We start from the raw sequence: 21,002 nt of genomic DNA on the forward strand, positions 1-21,002 counted from the left end.
AGGGAGACAGGGAGCGAGACAGGGAGACCGGAGAGATTATTGCTCTTCCTCACCATGATACATGAATACAAGCAAGACGGTGTCCTTCTGCAAACCAGGAAGAGGACCCTCACAAACTACAGTTTATTATGGAAGCTGAAGGCAAAGGACAGACATTTGAGGGGCAAGATTACGTCTTTTAATATACCAGCCACCCTCTAGTCTCTGACCAAGTCTCTCTTAGAGCAAAACAAATATAAGCTTAATATTTGGAGGAGCCAGTGGGGGATAGGAATATATTTCCAAAAACAATCCATCCTATAAAGCCATTACATACAATTGATATATTAATACTGATTTGGTTACATTCCCCCTCCTTGATCTACCATTATTTGTATCTTATGATAAATTTGTGAAGAACTATTTAGCATAAAAATTAGCTTATGAGGCCGGGCTCGGTGGCTCAAGCTTGTAATCCCAGCACTTCACTAGGCCAAGCTGGGCGAATCATGAGGTCAAGAGATTGAGACCATCCTGCCAGCATGGTGAAACCCTGTCTCTACTAAAAATACAAAAATTAGCTGGAAGTGGTGGCATATGTCTGTAATCCCAGCTACTCAGGAGGCTGAGGCAGGAGAACTGCTTGAACCCAGGAGGCAGAGTTTGCAGTGAGCCAAGATGGCGACACTGCACTCTAGCCTGGTGACAGAATGAGACTTCATCTCAAAAAAAAAAAAAAAAGTAGCTTGTGATTAGCTAATTCCAATTCTTCTGCAAGCCAATTATTTTCCATCAGCATTACATCCTAAGGAGCCTTTAACCCCATTTCCGAATACATTGGCCATCAGTATCCGTGTTCCAACCTTACCAGCAATGCCAGTGTCATGCCATTTTGCAGAATGGTAGTAGACGAGAGCTGAAAAGTAAAAGTCAACAGATTTTGGCACATTTCAGAGTCTCACTCAATCATTAACAGTTGGTCCAGTTTATCATCCTTGCATATTCCCAAAATAGCTCCCAGGGCAATGCCACTAACGTTTGCAGGCTTCCATTCTAGTCTGTCAGGTTCCAAAAGCAAGAGTGGTCTTGGCAACACATGGCCTCACCCTTTCAGGCATCTGGTATGATTGAGCTAAGAGAGACAGTATCTTCTCTTGCTTTGAGTCTCTCGAGGTAAAATGCAATGTTGGTTTTTCATTACATAGCTCATTTATACATTCATTTATCCTCAGCTGTTATTCCTCCTCTCTCCCTTTACCTTTTGGCCAATCCTTGCCACCTTTGAGAGACATGAGGCTCAGCCACTGTCCTGATCCAGATGTCCAGCAACAAGATTAGTCCAGCAGGTGTCACCCCCTCGGTTCACTCTTGCTGACATAGGGTAGGGTTACAGAGGCACAGAACTAGTGGGGCATCATTACCACTAGGCAATATTGTTGCAGTCACTGTCAACCCCAATTTTGTGGGATGGGGTGAATGCACAGTTCACTTCATCAGGATCTTAGGAATTCTGATTGAAAAGTTTCCAAATACAGTTACAGTTTCCTGCTTAGGGATCATCCTTGACTCCTGAATCTGCAGTCGCTACAGCTCTGATGCTGGGATAACTACAAGTAGGAAAAAAGAAAATTGAAATGATGTAGGAAAAAAAGAAAAAATATTGAGGTGATCTGGAAAAGAATTATAATCAACTTGTCAGCTATGGGTGGACCCTCTTCCCAGGACGTCTGTCCCATAGCCATCTGCAGTCTTTGTTTTATTGACACACAGAACAGATCTTGTTGGCAATTTCTGCAAGAGGAAAATGGCTGGATTCAGCCCATCTCTGCATTGCTGGAATACTTCCACATCCTTTCATTTCAGGGACCCAAGTAGCCACATCAAGCAGCAAAGCAGGGTATATTCTTGCCAATCCTAATTGCCTTCTGACCTTAGAAAGGAGCTCTTCTTGTAGGCATCAACATGTCCTCTTTTAATGTACCCCTTAAACATGCAGGGGTACATTTTAATATATTGGCCACCCCCTGGTCTCTGACCAAGTCTCTCTTAGAGCAGACTTGTCTAATTTCTTAAGGTCATGTCCTATGTGAGCATCCATTTAATAGCCCAGTGTCTCATTGCCCATCTGCATGACCATATAGCCAGGCCACTGACTACTGCTCTTGAGTCAGTAAGAACCCAAACCTAAAAGCTTTTTTATTGTTGTTCAATTATCTCATCACTGCCAGGAAAACAGCATGTAATTCAGTCTGTTGAGCTAATTTGTTACCTTCTTCAAACAGAGCCTTTCAATTTGCCAATCTTAGTGTGGTGGCCTTCCAAACAGGATGCTATTCATCCATCTTGGAACTGTCTTCTACAAACCAAGCAGCTCTTTAGATCTGTATTTGTTGGTTAATATGGATCTGTTAACAGAGCACTGTCCGGGTGGTGATAGGATCCAGGAGCCTCTCAGGTGGTTCTGAGGCAGGATAAGTAAGGTTAGAAGGCCACACTGACTTGTCCTCCTGTGTGAAGCCCTGTGGGCTTTTTTCACAGCAGACTCTGCATCCCTTGCAGCCTCATGCATCAGCACCTAACATATGGTACAAGATAAGCAGTCCTCCAGGATACCAGCAACTGCCAGATAGTTACAAGTCCCTGATACCCAGTACAGCCTGGGAAAGAAAACAAAAGCCCCTTATTCCTGACGTAGCTTCCCCAATCTCCAGCCAATCAAATTTCTGCCTTAAGGGAAATAGGCACTTCTCCAAGGTCCTATGTGTGCAACTAGGCTCAGGTTTAGTGTATAGTGGGCTTCTTTTCATTTTGATAGTAAAAAACACACCCTTAGGTGGAGATTTTGTATGCAAATAATACACGTGATCCATGTTAGAGCATGTAGATATTGAGCACACATGCCAACTGCAGGTCTGCCTTTGCATACTTCACCTCACCAGTATTTTGTGAATACTCATTGTGTACTTTCGCTCTGCAATAAACTTAATTGCCTACTTACTTTGGACTCACTCTGAAATTGTTTTGTGCAGCAAAGTCAAGAACCTGAACCGGCCCACTGACAAGAGTTCCAAAGTCTGTGGTAGAGGGAAAGAGCCTACCTGCTTGTAGATAAAATGAGTCCCTCTGCATTCTCCTAGTAACATGTTCCTATAGAGCCCATTTTCATTTTATCATGGAACACTTCCAGGCCCTGCCTTCTTTATTAGAGTGTTTCTCTGACATCACCCAAGATATTATGGGTATTTCCGTTTCAGGAGTATTTTACATCCTTCAGTCATAGGGGCAGTCTCCATTAATTCCCAATAGCAAGCTAGTAGTTGTTTCTCTACTGGTATATCTTTTACCATGCCATCCAAGAATGTTCTGGTACAAAATTCTATTGGCTCCGTCTGGGTGGCACTCATAAGCTTTTGTAACCTCCAGTCTGAGTATGCATTACAGGGACTTCCAAAATCATGTATGAGTGTGGAACATAAGGGCCCAAAACATCTGGAGAAAAAATACTTTTCACACTTCTGGCATGGCCTGATTTGGTTTGCGGCCCCATTCAAGTATGGCCTTCTTTAGGGGTAGTTTTATGGATAAAAGCTAGCAATATACCCAATGTGGAATACACATCCTTCAAAACTCAAATCTACCACACAAATGTTGGACTAGATTATAACTAACGTTCTTAGTTAGATCTAGGGATAGATATTGACAGCAGTTTTTCGTCACCTGTGTAATGTCATGGGTGGCTCCTACCCAGGTTATTCCTAAGAATTTTACCAATTGAGCAGGCTCTTCAGCTTTTGCAGGATTTATCCACAAGCCTGTGCTGGTCAAGTGTGTCATCCCCCATTTAGGTCAGTCCACCCTTGGTCTTCAGTTTCAGACATTATCATGATATCATCAATATAGTGTACTATTACACTCAGAACCTGCATCAATCCAAACCTCCTCTCACCAATTTATGACAGTAGTTGGTGAGCTCAAATAACCCTATAGCAATTCAGTAAATGTAAATTGGAATCATTCCCACAAAAACACAAACTCCAATTTATTCTTTTTAAGATTGAGGTAATCCATGTTTACAACCAGTAAAAAAAAAAAAAAAAAAGAGAGACAAAAAAAGCATTTGTAAGATCAATCAAAAAGCCACTCCTACCAGGCAGGACATTCCTAGGGCTTAGAGAACACCTCCCAGAAGCTGACAGCAAAGAGGGAAAAAAAGTGATCAGACATCTTTTTGGACAAAGTAAAATTATTTAGTATACAGCGAGTCTCAAGCCTTATTGAAAACCACCAGTAAAACACAGAACAAAATTTCTTTTTTTTTTTTTTTTTTTTTTTTTTTTTTTTTTTTGAATAAAGAAAAGGAAGAAAGAGAAAGAGGAAGAGGGAGAGAGGATGGGGGTATTGCTTTATTGCCCAGGCTAGAATACAGTCCAAATATGGGTATGCCTATAATTATCCTTAATAATGGAGACATGAAAGAAAATGAGGGAAGAGAATAACGAACAAGGAGCCAACCAAGATTTCATTTAAACTTCTAAATTGATATGATGTGGTACTGATAAGAGTGTATATTTTGTATATTTAAAGTGGAGAGTTCTATAAATGTTAATTACATTTACTTGTTCCAGATCTGAGTTCAAGACCTGAATATCGTTGCTAATTTTCTGTCTCATTGATCTGTCTAATATTAATGTTGAAGTCTCCCACTATTATTATGTGGGAGTCTAAGTCTCTTTATAAGTCCTGTATGTCTAGGTATTCCTGTATTGGGTGCGTATATATTTAGGATCTTTAGCTCTTCTTGTTGTTGCATTGATCCTTTTATCATTATATAATGTCCTTCTTTGCTTCTTTTGATCTTTGTTGCTTAATTGTAACTTCTGCTTTTTATTTATTTATTTTAGCTCTCTGTTTGGTTGGTAAATCTTTCTCCATCCCTTGTTTAGAGTCTTTGTGTATCCTTGAATGTGAGATGGATCTGGATGCAGCATACTGATGGGTTTTAGTTTTTTATTCAAATTGCCTGTCTTTGGATTGGGGGATTTAGTCAATTTAAATTTAGAATTAATAATAATATATGTGAGTTTAATACTGTCATTAGCTGGCTATTTTGTCCATTAGTTGATGTAAATTCTTCATTATATTGATGCTCTTTTTGATAATTTTTTTAGAAAGGCTGATACTGTTTGTTCCTTTCATATGTGTAGTGGTTCTTTCAGAAGCTCTTGCAAAGCAGGCCTGGTGGTGATGAAATCTCTGAGTACTTGCTTATTCACAAAAAACTTTATTTTTCCTTCACATGTGAAGCTTAGCTTGGCTGGATGTGAAATTCTGGGTTGAAAGTTCTTTTCTTTAAGGATGTTGAATATTGGCCCCCACTCTCTTCTGGCTTGTAGGGTTTCTGCTGAGAGATCTGCTGTAAGTCTGATAGGCTTCCCTTTGTGGGTAACCTGACCTTTCTCTCTGGCTGCCCTTAGTATTTTCTCCTTCATTTCAACCCTGGTGAATCTGACGATTATGTGCCTTGGAGTTGCTCTTCTTGAGGAATATCTCTGTGGTGTTCTCTGTATTACCTGGAGTTGAATATTATCCTGCCTTACTAGGCTGGGAAAATTTTCCTGAATAATGTCCTGAAGCGTATTTTCCAGCTTGGATTCATTCTCTTCGTCACATTCAGGTACACCTATCAAGCGTAGATTAGGTCTTTTCACATAGTCCCATATTTCTTGGAGACTTTGCTCGTTCCTTTTTATCCTTTTTTCTCTAATCTTGTCTTCTTGTTTTATTTCATTGAGTTGATCTTCGACCTCTGATATCCTTTCTTCTGCTTGATCAATTCGGCTGTTAAAACTTGTGCATACTTCACGTAGTTCTCGTATTGTGTTTTTCAGCTCCATCAATTCACTTATTTTCCTCTCTAAATTTTGTATTCTTGTTGACATTTCGTCAAACCTTTTTTCAAAGTTCTTAGTTTCTTTAGATTGTGTTAGAACAAGTTCTTTTAATTCACAGAAGTTTCTTATTATCCACGTTTTGAAGCCTGCTTCTGTAATTGGAACCCACTCGTTCTCCATCAAGCCTTGTTTCGTTGCTGATGAGGAACTGGGATCCCCTGCTGAGGGAGAGGCGTTCTGATCTTGGGTATTCTCAGCCTTTTTTGACCGTTTTCTTCCCTTCGTTGTAGATTTATCCATCTGTGGTCTTTATAATTACCGTCTTTGTAATTGGGTTTCTGAGTGGACGTCCAACTTACTGATTCTCAGCGCCGAAATCTGAGCAACCCACTGCACCGACTAAATCAGCGGCGTTAAGATTGATGGTGCTTTTCCGACTCTGCACCAAGAACCGAAGCTCCGAGGCGCCGGCAAAACCGCCTCACCGGTCACAAGAGTCGCGCTGGCGACCCGTGGGGCTCCTCCGCTGGGAATCTCCTGGTGCGTCAGCAACAAGAATTCATGTGAAGGTGTGGCGTCCTCTCCTTCTTTGCGCTTTCAATGGGAGCTACAATCCCGAGCTGCTAGTGATCAGCCATCTTGGATCTCTCTCCCAGAACAAAATTTCATAGTATTTTCCTTCCTTTCCACACAAGCAAAGTCAAGAACCTGAACCGGCCCACTGACAAGAGTTCCAAAGTCTGTGGTAGAGGGAAAGAGTCTACCTGCTTGTAGATACAATGAGTCCCTCTGCATTCCCCTAGTAACATGTTCCTATAGAGCCCATTTTCATTTTATCATGGAACAGTTCCAGGCACTGCCTTCTTTATTAGAGTGTTTCTCTGACATCTACCTCTGACAGGGTAAGGATCCTGTCTCTGAATCTGTATATTCTGTTCATCCTGAGAATTTGACTTTGAGAGAAGAGGAAGAATTCTGTGAAGTAAACCAAGTAAGATTCACTGATCTGCCCTAGAAAAGTTTTGGATTTCTCTAAGAGTATCCTACCACTCATAAGAAAGCAATGAACAATCTGCTGAAGTTTTCAAAGTCTTACACGTGTGAGCAAGCTTGTTTTGTTAACAACAATAAAGAACTGGGACAGATATTGTCTCGTTTCAGGTGAAAATTATATCCATGTGTGCTTGTCACGAGTTTGGCCCAGAATTCAGTAAGTATTTGTGCAGCAAAAAAGTAAGGATATGTTTTAGATAAAAGATGTGAATTTCATTCCATATTTTTAACCTCAAAAATAACACTTTGTATTCACATATAAGCCTATAAAGGAAATCAAGAAACTAATATATGTGCATAACAATTTGCTTCTGCTAGTCCTTTATTTGACCTTTATCATGCCACTCAGTGAAAGAAAAATTCAAAGCTTTAATAAAATAATATCTTAAAACATATTCTTATTCATATTGCTGTGGCTTGTGATTAATTGCTTTACTATTGAATACTGGCAAAAAAAAATTTATATAGTAAATAACATTAATTAAAATAAATTTATAATCCTTATTTAAATAAATCTACCAAGCTGACCTTTCAAAAATTCCATTCCTTTTTAGTTTAAGCCAGTTATTTAAGGGAAATACATCATGTTTGCCTTGAGGGTTTTTAAAATTTATGAAAAAAGAAGGATTAATTTTAAAAAGTTATCCAATCTTTAGCTACCTGATTCTATTCAAGACAGACTGGCTAAAAAAAAAACTGTTAGCCTTAAACAGGAGAAATAACTACTCTTGCATATGTCATATACTATGTCCCATACCTCATTAGTATATCTTATACTATGAATGTGTGATAAAACTTTGAAGTCTACTTGGATAAGGTTTTTTGAAAATCAGATAGGAATTTATTAGAAGAAAAAACTGAAGTCTCATCACCTACATTACTGACTAGCAGTAGAGGGGATATCCTTTGTGGGGCAGAGGGTAGGGGAACCACACAAAAAGAGCAGGCTGATAGATTGGTTGCAGTAAATAGATCCACTGAAAAATATCAGTGCCTATAAAAAACTACACTGACGAATAATAGTGGGTTATTACGTCCGTAGCTTACTGTCATACAGTGATCTACAGCCTTAGATGTATTTGTATTTACACAGGGATTCCTGGAGACCTCAAAATTAACTCAAGTATTTCTTCAAAGTAGAAAGATTGAGAATGGACTGGAACCTACTGCCACTGTGTCAGTGTGACTTGGGCCTCTGTGCCTTCTTGTTTGCTCATGTTCTGATCCCCAAGGTCTGTGAAGAACAAAGGTGTACTGACCACTCACCCTAGGACACCCAAAAGGCAGGATCCATTATGACATCATTTCGCACGAGTAGAGAACTAGTGCCCAGTTGGGTGCCAGCTTCACTACAGGATTGAAACACGGCTTCTGGTCTGCCTGTATTCTTATGAGTGCTTTCTGTCAAAAAGTGCAGAATTGCTCTTAAATGAGGTAAACTTACTATGTGCTGATTCAAAGATATCTCTGAGACATATTAACATGAAAAAAGACAAGTTACAAATGATATGTAACATGTAAATACCTTTATGTGAATGTACCAAATTATATAATTATGTAAGTTCCTGACTGATTGTATGTTCAGAGACAGATAGGAAACTAAAGGTTGTGATATTATGACATAAGAAATGTATATTTTGGTCTTCTTTCCCAGCTATTGGCCATAGCTCCTAAAACCTTTGTAATCTTCTAAGCCATAAAAGTGCTAGGAGTATTTTTTGTTTGGTTTTTGACCCCAGTTCCAAACACAGAGCTCCTAAATCCCTTGGAATTTCCTGGGTGATAGGAGCATCTTTTCTTCCAATGAGGTGACTCTTGCTGGGCTCCTTAATGGGGGCTGGTCACCAGGAAGACCAAGCCATGGTTAGAAGCTTGGAACTTTCAGCTTCACTCCCATCCTCAGGGAGGGGAGAAGAGATAGAGGTTGAGTTAATAATTGATCATGCCTACATGAAGCTTCCATAAAATAAAAAAATAAAAATCCCTAAAAGAGCTCAGAGACATTCTGGGTTGGCAAACACATCCATGTGCCCCGAGGGCAGTGCACCCCAACTCCATGGGGACTGAGCCCCTATATTCAGGACCCTTGCTGACCTTTCTCTACATGCATTTTCATGTGGCTGTTCATCTGTATGCTGTATCATAGCCTTAATAATAAACCAGCAAGAGTGTTTCCCTGTATCCTGAGAGCCAACACAACAAATGGTCAAACTTAAAAAGGAGGTCCTGGGAACCCTCCATCTGTAGCCAAGGCTGACAGAAGTCTGGGTAACCTGGGGATTCAGTACTTGCAATTGGCTTCCGAAACAGGCAGTCTTGTGGGACTGAGCCCTTAACATGCACTCAAACTAACTGCAGGTAGTTGGTGTCATGATTGAATTACAGGATGCCCAGCTGGTGTCCAAAGAACAGGAGAATTGGTTGGTGTTGTGGGGTGGTGGGGGAAGCCACTCATTTGGTCACAGAAGTGTTGAAAGTGTTGATTGTCATAAAGAAAATTTTTTGTTTTCCTCTTTAGGGTAAATTGTGGGGGTGGAAGGGTCAGGGAAAGAACAGAAGGGGAAAAATGCCTCATTAAGAGCCATGGAAAGGAAAGGAATTTTAAGAAAAACAAAACTACTAAATATAGCAAATAGGATGAGCACTGCTATACACAAAATGACAAAATTAACAAAGTTACATGCCCAGCATCTGTATAGCAACTTACAGCTGTCAAAACATTTTCACATATCTGTTCATGTAGATATACATATATATGTGTATATTCATGTAGATGTGTATATATATAATTTTATGTGATATTCCTAGAACTTCTCTGCCTAAAGATGGAGCACACTCCTTCCCTCCCAGTGCAGGAATACTGAGTTATACCTTCAAGACCTGAGTCATATTACATTTGTTCTGAATTTTAAAAATCAAAAAGTCAAACAAACACTGAAAAGATTAGGTTCTAATGCCAACTACTTTGTCAAGGATGCAAACCACTTTTCTACTCAAAGAAAGTATAGACTTACAACTGTGAAAGCCAGAAAAAGGTAGGCATACTTTGGAAAGAAAGAAACTGCCTGGTATAGAAGCAGTTTCCACACATTTAAGCCTGACTCCAAAACTGTCAATGGAAGACTGTATCTTATTTACATGTATCTTAGACATGTAATATTTTAAGAATAACAGGTACCACCTATATCAAGGTCTTTGGAATAGGGACTAGGAAAATGGTAGCCAAGAAAACCTATTCGTAGCAGCCCAGGTTGAGATTGGGGAGGTGAATTTAAAGGTAGGACCAGGCAAGAGGCTGTGTAGTTAACTTGGTTCCCCACCCTCAACCTACATTTAGACACCCCACTAACTTCAATGTTCATGCTGGGTTACAATACAAAGTTGCTTGAATTTTAGTTCACAACATGTATCCAATTCATAAATGAATTCATAAAACATTATGGCTTAGAAGTTAAGAGCATGGGAGGCTGGCCATCATGGTGAAACCCTGTCTCTACCAAAAACTACAAAAAATAGCTGGGCGTGGTGGTGCATGCCTGTAATCCCAGCTACTCAGCAGGCTGAAGTGGGAGAATCACTTGAACCTGGGAGGTGGAAGTTGCAGCAGCCAAGTTGGCACTCCAGCCTGGGCAAAGCATGTGACCCTGTCTCAAAAAAAAAAAAGTTAAGAGCATGGGTTTAAAGAAAAATCTCAGTGTTAATGAATAATGATTATATTGTTTGGGCAGGTTATTTAACTTGTTTGTGACTCAGTTTCCTTATGTGTCAAGCAGGATAGTACCATCCACTTCAGTGCGTTTGCGTTGAAAATGAAAATGCCAAATAAACCTTAGTTTGGTACACAAAACACACTCCAAAAAATAGACTGATAATAGAAATAACTGCTCTGGAACTCTCCTTAGGAGAAAAGAGGCTGATTTCCACAAAGAACAAACATCAGCTGTGCTGCACATCCCCTTTATCCAGCTGAATCTCAGCTTTGTCTCCTGGGATCTCAGCACACAATCCTCATGACCCCATAAGAGGCTCAAGGTATCTGCAGAGGACAAACATGAACGCTGAGATGTGACTTTTTTAAACTTTTATTCTAGGTTCAGGAGTACATGTGCAGGTTTGTTACACAGGTACATTGCATGTCACAGGAGTGATTTTTCCACCCTCAACCTCCTCCCACCCTCCACCCTCAAGTAGGCTCCAATGTGTGTTGTTCCCTTCTTTGCGTCCATATGTGCTCAATGTTTAGCTCCCACTTATAAAGGAGAACGTTAAGTATTTGGTTTTCGACTCCTACATTCATTTTCTTGGGATAATGGTCTCTAGCTCCATTCACGTTACTGTAAAGGACACGATCTTGTTCTTTTTACTGCAACATAGTATTTACTGGTGTATATGTACCACATTTTCTTTATCCAGCCCAGCACTGATAGGCATTTAGATTGATTCCATGTCTTTGCTATTGTAAATAGTGCTGTGATGAACATATGTGTGCACGTGTCTTTACAGTAGAATGATTTGTATTCCTTTGGGATATAAATACTTAGTAATAGGATTGCTGAGTTGAATGATAATTCTGCTTTTTATTTCAGAAATCACCAAACCACTTTCCACAATGGCTGTACTAATTTATATTCCAAGCAGCAGTGTACACAGGTTTCCTTTTCTCTGAAAAGAGAGGTGCATTTTTTTAAGAGGCTAAGAAATTCCAAATAACGAATGACTGTCTATCATGTGCAATGATTCTGGAGAAGTATAAAATACAAACTCTGCCCTTAAGAAACTGTCATTCTGGGGGGCAGTGGGAAGAGGGGCAGGGGAAACACTAAAAGTTGGGTTGGAGAGACAGCCATGTAAAACCAAGTAGATGTGTTTCTAAGGCTTCCCTGCAGAAGGGATGCCTTTGCTGAGTCTGAGGGAAGAGTAGGAACAATCCAGGGAATAAGAAGATGCAAGCATGAAATACAAGAACATTGTTATGTTTACAATAGAAGGAGCTTGTGAAGGCAGCGGGAGATGAGTCAGGGACAAATCAACAAAATCCCAGTGTGGGAAGGCAAGAAATGTACATTTTATCATAAAAGCCAAGGGAGAGCCATGGTTGAATCTCCACAATGACACAAACTTGATCAGCTTTTCACCCTGGAAAGATTCCTCCACCTTCATTTGGAAATAAGAGCAGAACAAAAGCTTCAGCTATACTCCAGGCAAGACAGATGAGCACTCCAACAAAAGGCAGTGACTGAGGAATCAGAAGAAGATCAACTAAAAGACAGCAGATACCATATTAGCAGGGCTTGGTGACAACTGGGTATGGAAGAAACGGGAAGGATCTTGGCTGACTGTGGTTTCTGCCTTAGACAACTGAATGGACAGTGGGCCCATATGTTAACATAGAAAACACAAAGAAAGGACCAGAGTTCCTGGGAGCTGATGTGCACAGCCCATAGAGATTCAGAGAGGTCCCTGTGCACTGTGGTGGTAAGCAAAGATTTGAAAGAGGTCCTGCGTGATGGACAAAATGTGATTTGTTGTCTTTTGGTATGAGCCTTTATCCTGGTTTAGGGGTTTGATGACTTAACAAAGGGAAGTCTGGAAAGAGGGCATGGAGACGTCCTGGGTGTATCCTAGGGGGAGGAGAAAGGGAAGGATAGCCTGACGTAGAGAGAAGAGAGAACAGCAGCTGCCCAGACACCCCAGGACCTGCCCAATCTTGAACTACTCCTGTCACTAAGATTCCCTTTGTGCCCTAGACAAAGCCACTGGAACTCACCACCAAGGTAATACAAAGACTGTATGTTGAATATTTTATATAAATAGATCTATAGAGATACAGAGATATGAATAGATATTCTTCCAAAAATACCATAGGCCTAAGACAGGCCTATATGAGACAGACAGTATATATGCAAAGACTTTCCACGAGGTAAGTAGGCGTATATGTATTTTAAAAATCAATTTCTTCATTAGCATGAAAGATTCAGAAAGGCAAATTTATAAAATTTGTAGAGACAAAATAGATAAAGGTTGCCTGGGTCTGGGGCTGGGAATAGAGATCAACTGTAAAGGACATGAGGAGTCTTACCGGAGCAATGAAAATGCTCTACAACTCACTGAATGTGATGGTTGTACCACTTGGTAAAGTTACAAAAATCATTGAATTGTAGACTTAAATTTTATTATATACTTCAATAAAGTTGTTTCTTAAAATGAGAAATTAATTTTCAGATCTTCAACTTCCATGTGTGGTCTTTCCTAATGGCCTGCCTGAGAAATGATCTGCCTGAGAAAGCACCTGTGTTCAATGTGATGTAAAATTCACTTTACTACCTCCCCTTTTAGTTGGCCAAGCTCAGAAAGGAAGAGATTCTTATTCTGCTCCTATCCTTATTTTACTATGGTGTGTGAACTCGAGTGAAGAAACCTCCAAGTTGCCAGCAGAAAGACCATTCTGAATATTGGTTACTGGGACGCCTCCTTTAATGATTAATGCCTTAGGACTTCTTATCTTTCCCTATCTTATACTTGATTTGGTTAAGACTGTAGCTTGCTATTAGAAATTAAGTGTTTTCATCTGCATTGAGATGTTCTGAATTTGGATATAGGGTGAAATGAGGCAGTGGATGTGTTGATTATCCTTTAAGGACCTCACCTTTCCACACCTCAATTCTTATCAAGGAACATAGATGGGGAAAGTTCTACAAGAGATGAGCAATGATAGCCTGAATACACAACACTCAGTGCTTCAACTAGCATTTCCAGGTATCTAAGTGTGTGCAATCCTTTTCAGCTCTTCTCAACATTCACCCATAAGTCATGTTATTAGCCTGGGAAGAAATCACCTTTGACAGATGGAGTTCAACTGCTTAGTGACTGCCAAAGTTTTCAAGATACACTGGATAAAGGCCAAGAATAAAAATTTTACCTGACATTTTCAGAGTCAATATAGATGAATCAGCAAGGTAGTGAAAGTAATTTCACCCAGTCACCTCATGAAATCCATAATTCAACTCCATGATCCCTAATCTTGGGGGGCCCCTTGATGCTGTCCAGCTTCACACTTTATCTGCATTCACACTCCCACTCCCTTGACAACTCTGTGATGCATCCACAGATGCTCAAGTCCCCTGTATAAAATGGTATGCTATTTGCATATAGCCTATATGCATCCTCCCATGTCTCCTCAAACCTCTAGGTCCTCACTCTCTCTTGATGACCTCCCCTCCTATTTCCCTGAGAAAACTAGGCAATTAGAAGAGACCTTCCAAGCTCCCACCATATCTCTCTCCACCCAAACACATCTCTTCCCATTCACTCTCTCTCCTCTCCACTGACTCTAGGTAGATTTTAGGTGCTCCTGGCTAAAAGCCTATGTTCTGGTTCTATCTCCTCCTGCCTATCCCTGGATGCTCCCCACTGGTCTACCCTCGCACCCCTGCATTGACCAGCTCACCCTCTATCGTGGATCACTGGGATCCTCCTCATTGGCCTATTCTCCCCCGACTCCCACATTTTTTAAAACAACATAGCTCTTTGAAAGGGTTGTCTATATCTACTGTCTCTTGGTTGTTTCCTCCCCATTTTCAGGTTGATTCATATTTTGTGTCCCCATGACTCCACTGAAACCTATCTTGTCAAGGCCACCGATAAATTTCACACCACAGAAAACAAGAGTCAATACTCAATCCTCATTTTTACTTCAACTATGAACAGCATTTGACACAGCTGATAACTCTCCTCCTTGGAAACTATCTTCGCTTGGCTTTGAGAATGCCAAATTCCTGATTTTTCTCCCACCTCTCACCTCTACAAACAAATACTGAAAGGTCATGTCCTCTAAACATTGGTGTGACCCAGACCTCAATTCTTCTTTTTGTAACTTATACTCACCCACTGGGTAGAGTCATCTACTCTATATGATGATAATATACCTGGGCCTCTCCCAGCTCCAGACTTGTGTATGCAGTTGCTTACTTGACAGCTCTACTTGTATAAGCACCTCGAATTTAATGTAACACAGCTTCCTTGCCTTAGGAGGTGACTAGACCTTTAACCTGGATGAATCTGAGCTCCTGCTTCCCTTTGTCAGGCCACCATCCCTGCAATTGGCTGTTCATGGTTAATATGAGTCATGGGACCACCCACAGATGCCCAAATGGATCCTTGAATTTCAGATATATTCCTCTGTGTCACCATTAAGTATCAGGTATCCAATTTCTTTATGGTGATCAGAGGCAATTATATCTCCCTTCCATTGTCTGCTGTTCTACTAGTATGAGAATCCCAAAATAATCAGATGGTAATCATACCTGTGGATTCAGGGAAACCTTTATTGTGTTCTCTGGTGGGAGCATTTCCTCCTAACAGATAACCAAGTCCTCCAGACCCACTATCTTAGTCCATTTTCTTTGCTATAACAGAACATTACAAATTAGGTAATTTATAAAGAAAAGAAATTTATTTCTTACAGTTTGAGGAGGTGTCCAAGGCTGGGAGGCTCCTCCTGGTGAGGGCCTTCTCACTATGTCATAACACAACAGAGGACATCACATGGTGAGAGAGAAGTGTGTGTGTGCCAGCTCAGGTCTCTCTTCTGCTTCTTATGAAACCACCAGCCCCATCATGGGGGCCCCACCCTGATGATCTTATCTAATCCTAATTACCTCCCAGTGGCTCCACCGCCAAATGTCATTAACCTCTTGCAAATGCCAAAATCTCATATAACCAAAGCACATCCTCCCATATACTTTAAATCATCTATATATTACTTATAATACCTAATACAATGTAAGTACTATATAAATGATTGTTATACTGTATTGTTTAGGGAATCATGACAAGAAAAACGTCTGTATGTATTAAGCACAGACACAATTTTTAACAAACTATTTTCAACCTGCCATTGGTCAAATCCATGGGATGCAAAACCCATGGATACAGGATGACTAGCTGTGCATCCATAAAGTAGATTTCCATGGCCAGGGCTTATACCCATTTATATTTGAAGAGATTTCCTATATTGCCTTCTCAGTGTGTTCTTTCCTTTCCTCACTTAATGATAAGGGTCATTCAGTCCTGTGAGGGTGAGAATCCTCTATTTCCCTGCTGTTCTTTTTCACAAGAAGCTCAAAGTATCCAGATGGCAGCCATAGCTTATAGCTGAATAGAACTTTTGCTTATTCCCAAATAAAAGCATTCTCCTTTGAGATCTAAGACCTCTAAATTAACAGAGTCCAAAGATGTAGAAATGCAGGAGGGTAAGTGGGATGGGGGAATGTCCCCAAGTTGGACCCTGGGCATGATGGTAATCAGAGCCACTCCCGCTTCTACCCCCTTGGTTCCCAGGGAAACTGGGGAGTCAAGCTCTGGGGGCATCAACTCTGATACATGCCAGGGTCCCATCTTCCCACCCAGATCCCCTGTCCTTGGCATAGCAGACCTGCCTTATGTGGGAGTTTAACCTCCTTTGGAGCTCTTCTACTCTTTTTTAAAAGGTTCTCCTTTCTTTTTCTTTAGCAACATCTCACTCTGTCACTCAAGTTTGAATGCAGTGGTGCAATCTCAGCTCACTGCAACCTCTGCCTCCTGGGTTCAAGTGATTCTCCTGCCTCAGCCTCCTGAGTGGGATTACAGGCACCTCCCACCATGCCCAGCTGATTTTTTTTTTTTTTTTTTTTTTTTTTTGCATTTTTAGTAGAGACAGGATTTCACTAGCTTGGCCAGGCTGATTTTGAACTCCTGGCCAACTCCTAATTTTTATGTTTTTAGTAGAGACAGGGTTTCTCCATGTTGCCCAGGCTGGTCTCTAACTCCTAACCACAAGTGATTCACACGCCTCGGCCTCCCAAATTGCTGGGCAGGTGTGAGCCACCATGCCCAGCTGACACTTAGCTTTAATACCTGAGTAATTACTTTCAGCTTTTTATTATCCTTTTCCTGAGCATCAATAGAGTTACCTACCACTCCCCCCATATTTCTCAAATGCCTAACACCTTGTACTAGTTAATGCACGCCCTTCCACAGTACACCATCACAGCTCATAACCAGTGAGCGACTGCACCACCACCTTCTGCTACTAGCTGTCGATGCTGCATCTACCACCAGTGATGCCAGCTGGGTGGCCAGTAATCCCTCTCTAAAACACTGTCTCTTCATCCACTTTCCTAAAATATTCCTGGTACCCACTGTCTCTTCTTGGGTTTCCAGGAAGCAGACTCCAAGATGGAGGCTGGCATACAGGCGGCTCAGTGGGGAGTGCTTTGAGTAACAACACCTGTGAAAGGGAAGGGCGAGGAAGTGGGGGTGGGCAGATGATGAAGTTCAGCTGCAGTGCAGTCTCAATGAATTCCTCAGCCAATTCTGCAGGGAGTTCTGAAGATGGGGTGGCCATCAGAGCTCTCCTGAGTTGGGGTGTAAGGGGTGAGCTCTATACCACTCATTAGTCAATCCCTGGATGTGGGCTGCTGGGAAGGGGCATGACCCTGAGCATGATGGCTCTCTTCAGTTTAGGAAGAGGAGGTTGATAGGTGAGGGCTCTCTGCCTGCAGCGCTCCCAGCAGCTGGAGCAATAAGTCCTCCAACCCTGAAGGGTAATTGAGTGGCAAATATCAGCAACCACCATATAACCCAAGCTACTAAAACTAGACGTGCCTGTTATATACACTCTTAGGTACTATTTGTCAATATAAAAATGTGCCTGGGTATTGTGTGCTCTGTCCTCTGCCCATTTTCCTGTGACTGGTAATCCTGAATTTCAGAGTACCCCTGACATCTGGGAGCCTATGCCCTCGTAGGTGAAAAAAATCCATTATAATACTATCTTTATGGATCACTCATGTGGCTGCTGGCAGGAGGCCTCTGTTCCTCAACACACACCACTCTCCTTGGGTTGGCTTGAGTGTCCTCACAACATGGCATTTGGCCTCCCCCAGAACAGGGAGTTGGAGAGAGCAAGAGAGAGGAGAAAGCCTTGATACCACCTACATCCTAATCTCAGACATCATAAATCATCATTCCTGCCACATTCTATGCTTTAAAAGTGAGTCACTAAGTCCATCCTGCACTTAAGGTGAGGAGAATGGGCTCCACCTTTTGAAAGAAGTCATATCAAATAATTGTGGACATGTTTTCAAACCACTACCTATAGAGAGAAGGACATTCTCCAGATCAACAATGATAGATACTTCAGAGGAAGGGAGTAGATGGGAGGAGTCAAGTAAAAGGAGGCTTTTGGTTTTTTTCTATTTTTAATAAGAAGAATTTAGTTTTGTAATTAAAACATAGGAATATTCTTGATTGTTTAAAACATGGCAACCAGTGAAACTGGGTAAGAAAAGAGATGTTTATCTACAGGACAGATTGTGACTTACTGCTCTCCTCTACCCTAGTTTCTCCTGCCTGATCCTACCCAACTAAACACAAAAGAATGAGGAACTAAATGATCATTGCCAGCAGCTTCTCCGAGGAGTCATCATTTTCCTTGCACATGAACAAGGACTCTGATGACTGCACTATATTGAGATGCGAAAGGTTGAGGAAAAACATTAGAGCCATTAGTCTGTTTCCTACGTCCCTAGCCTTCATCTACAATTTCATTTAATGCAGAAATTATCTTATTAGCTTTGGTAACTTGATTACAGGCTCTGCCTGGGGCACAGACATCCCCGGAATATCCGAGAGGGCAGAGCTGGGAGATTCTACACCCCTGTGGCCCCTTCCATCCAGGCTCTTGGGCGCACTCCCTCTCCTGAATCCCACAGACTCCCATTCTCCAACATCTAGGGCCTGCCCAAGTATCTCCAGGCAGATAGGGAACCCTGTGGGAGGATCTGTCAGTGTCCAAGCGGAGAAATCACACAGTAGCTGGATAGGAGCTGTCCACCCCCCGGGTTTTATGGGCTATTAGGAATTTTTTCCCTCCGGGGAGTCAAGATGTTGCCACCCCAGCTGGGCCTTTGCTGACCCCTTCAGGCAAGGAAGGAACTTCAGCTGTGTCCACACCCACAAAGCTCATTCCCATCTTCCCAGGTTCCCACGCCTCCTTCTCCCCAACCTTTGCAAAGGAAAGACAGCCAGAGTCCCCAGATGCCAAACTGCATAGAGGAAACCTTGCCTGTCAGAGGAACAAGTAGGAACAAATAAGAACTTCTCCCCTGCCTATAGGAAAGTACTCTGTAAATGTGGGCAATACCTGTCAATTTACAGATCAAGAACCATCCTCTGAGCCCCAAAGGCATTGCTAGAGATACTCAAAGCTCAACCACTAGCTATCCCCAGTCTCTATTTGTCTTGCATTTGTCATTTGTTTGTGACTCTCTCCCCTTTGAAGGAGATCACACTGAAAAACTCCAGGTCTTGGAGACATTTCTGAATTGGGCAAGGCTGCTTCCACAATTTGGGCTTACTGTCAGTGTGGGCCAGACTGTAGACAAGAGGCAGCCACTCTAGAGGGTGTAGGCAGCCAGCATCACCCCGATTCCATCTGTTACCGCTGCAGGACTTAAGAGGCAAAATCTCCCTCTGACCACATTCCCTATCATAATACACCCTATCTCTAGACTCTGCTTTTCAGAGAAGGTTCACTAGGGCCAAGGTCTGGGGTCAACAAAGCTCAAGGGTCTATCCTGCTTTAGGAATGAGAGTCTCATCTCAGCAGCTTCCCTAGAAGTAGCTCCACATGTAGGCCTTGATGTTTGCTTTTGGCAATCAGGTGGTGAGGATTTTCCCAGCATCTCCATGGTCAGACTACAGATACGATTAAAGATGAGTTAACAAAGGGCGGACTGAAGCCTGCAAGCAAAGGATTAGCTTTGCACAAAATCATAACAATCATCTAAAGGTTGTCCATTCCCCAGCTGCCTAAGCTCTTTCTTCAAGAAAAAGCATGGCCCATGTAAGAATGGGCTCAACATGTTTAGGCTGCTATACTGGTGATGCTTTATAATTCCACACAAGAAGTGGATGATTTCTGCACAGTGAGCTTTTTCATATAGTATCTAGCCTGGAAGTTGTTCCCTTCTCTTCAAGAGCCAACACTACTTATAAATACCTCAGTGCAAAGCAGAAGAAGATAAGCCATTCCTAGATACTAAGCAATATGCATTTTCACAGACCGAACAATATACCATCTACAGTAGAGTGAATAATGGCCCCAAATATATTCCACATTAACCCCCAGAGCTTGTGAATGTTTTCTTATGTGGCAGAAAGGACTTGGCAGGTGTGAATAAGGATCTTGAGATGGGGAGATTATCCTGGGCTATCTGAGTGAGCACTAAATGTAATCACAATGGAGTTATAATAAATGTTCTTATAAGAGAGAGAAGAGAAGAGGAGGAAAAAAGAGGAAAAAAGGTAATGTGATGCAAAGATTGAAGTAACTCACTCTGAAGATGAGGAAGAGTCCACAGAGAAGGAATACAGGTGGCAACCAGATAGTGAACAATACAATGCATTCTCCCCTATACTGTAAAGCTACAGAGAAAAAAAAATTGAGTATTAGATGGAGGAAACAGGGATAGAAAAAAAAAATGGTAGACAGGGAGAGGAAATTGGAGGAAAGGAGTGGGACAAAGGAGATAAGAAAACAAAAAAGGAGGGAGAAAAAGTGAGAGAGAAACACAACAAAGTATTATCAGTTAGAGTCCCCACAAGAAACCGATGGCTTGTGCAAACAGGCTAGTTGAGGAATTGTTAACAAGCGACTATTGCCAATATGTAGGAAGGACTTATGAAACCAACAATGGGTCATGCAGTTCCTTGGTTACCATCTCTAAGCATGAAGGCTGTCAGGGAAGGGAGATTCTGAGAACCCTGAGAAAGCAGCTATGGGAAAGGATCACCCATCAGAGGTGAGATGAGGAAACCCTCTTGAACTGAAAGTGAGTGAGCTGCAGTAGTAAACACCCCATCTCACTCTGAGCTCTCCCAGAGCCTGCTGATGACTTCCTTTAGCCAAACCCAGCTAAAAGCCGGAAAGCAAGAGTCTGTTGATGATGTTCATTTTGGCCAGCCTCCCTCCCTGGCCAGGAGTGGACAGGTAAAATGTGGATCTGGAGAGACTAAGAGAAGACAGGAGCCAACAGA

At 41.6% G+C, this 21,002-nt stretch overlaps 1 long non-coding RNA gene across 3 annotated transcripts in view; it reads right to left on the minus strand.

Moving 5' to 3' along the window:
- Positions 1-21,002, minus strand: part of LOC141583550 (uncharacterized) — a 103,035-nt gene that overhangs the window by 56,262 nt on the left and 25,771 nt on the right. The gene's annotated exons all lie outside the window — the stretch shown is intronic.

Source organism: Saimiri boliviensis, chromosome 2, assembly GCF_048565385.1.
Source record: "Saimiri boliviensis isolate mSaiBol1 chromosome 2, mSaiBol1.pri, whole genome shotgun sequence".
Classification (NCBI taxonomy): Eukaryota; Metazoa; Chordata; class Mammalia; order Primates; family Cebidae; genus Saimiri; species Saimiri boliviensis.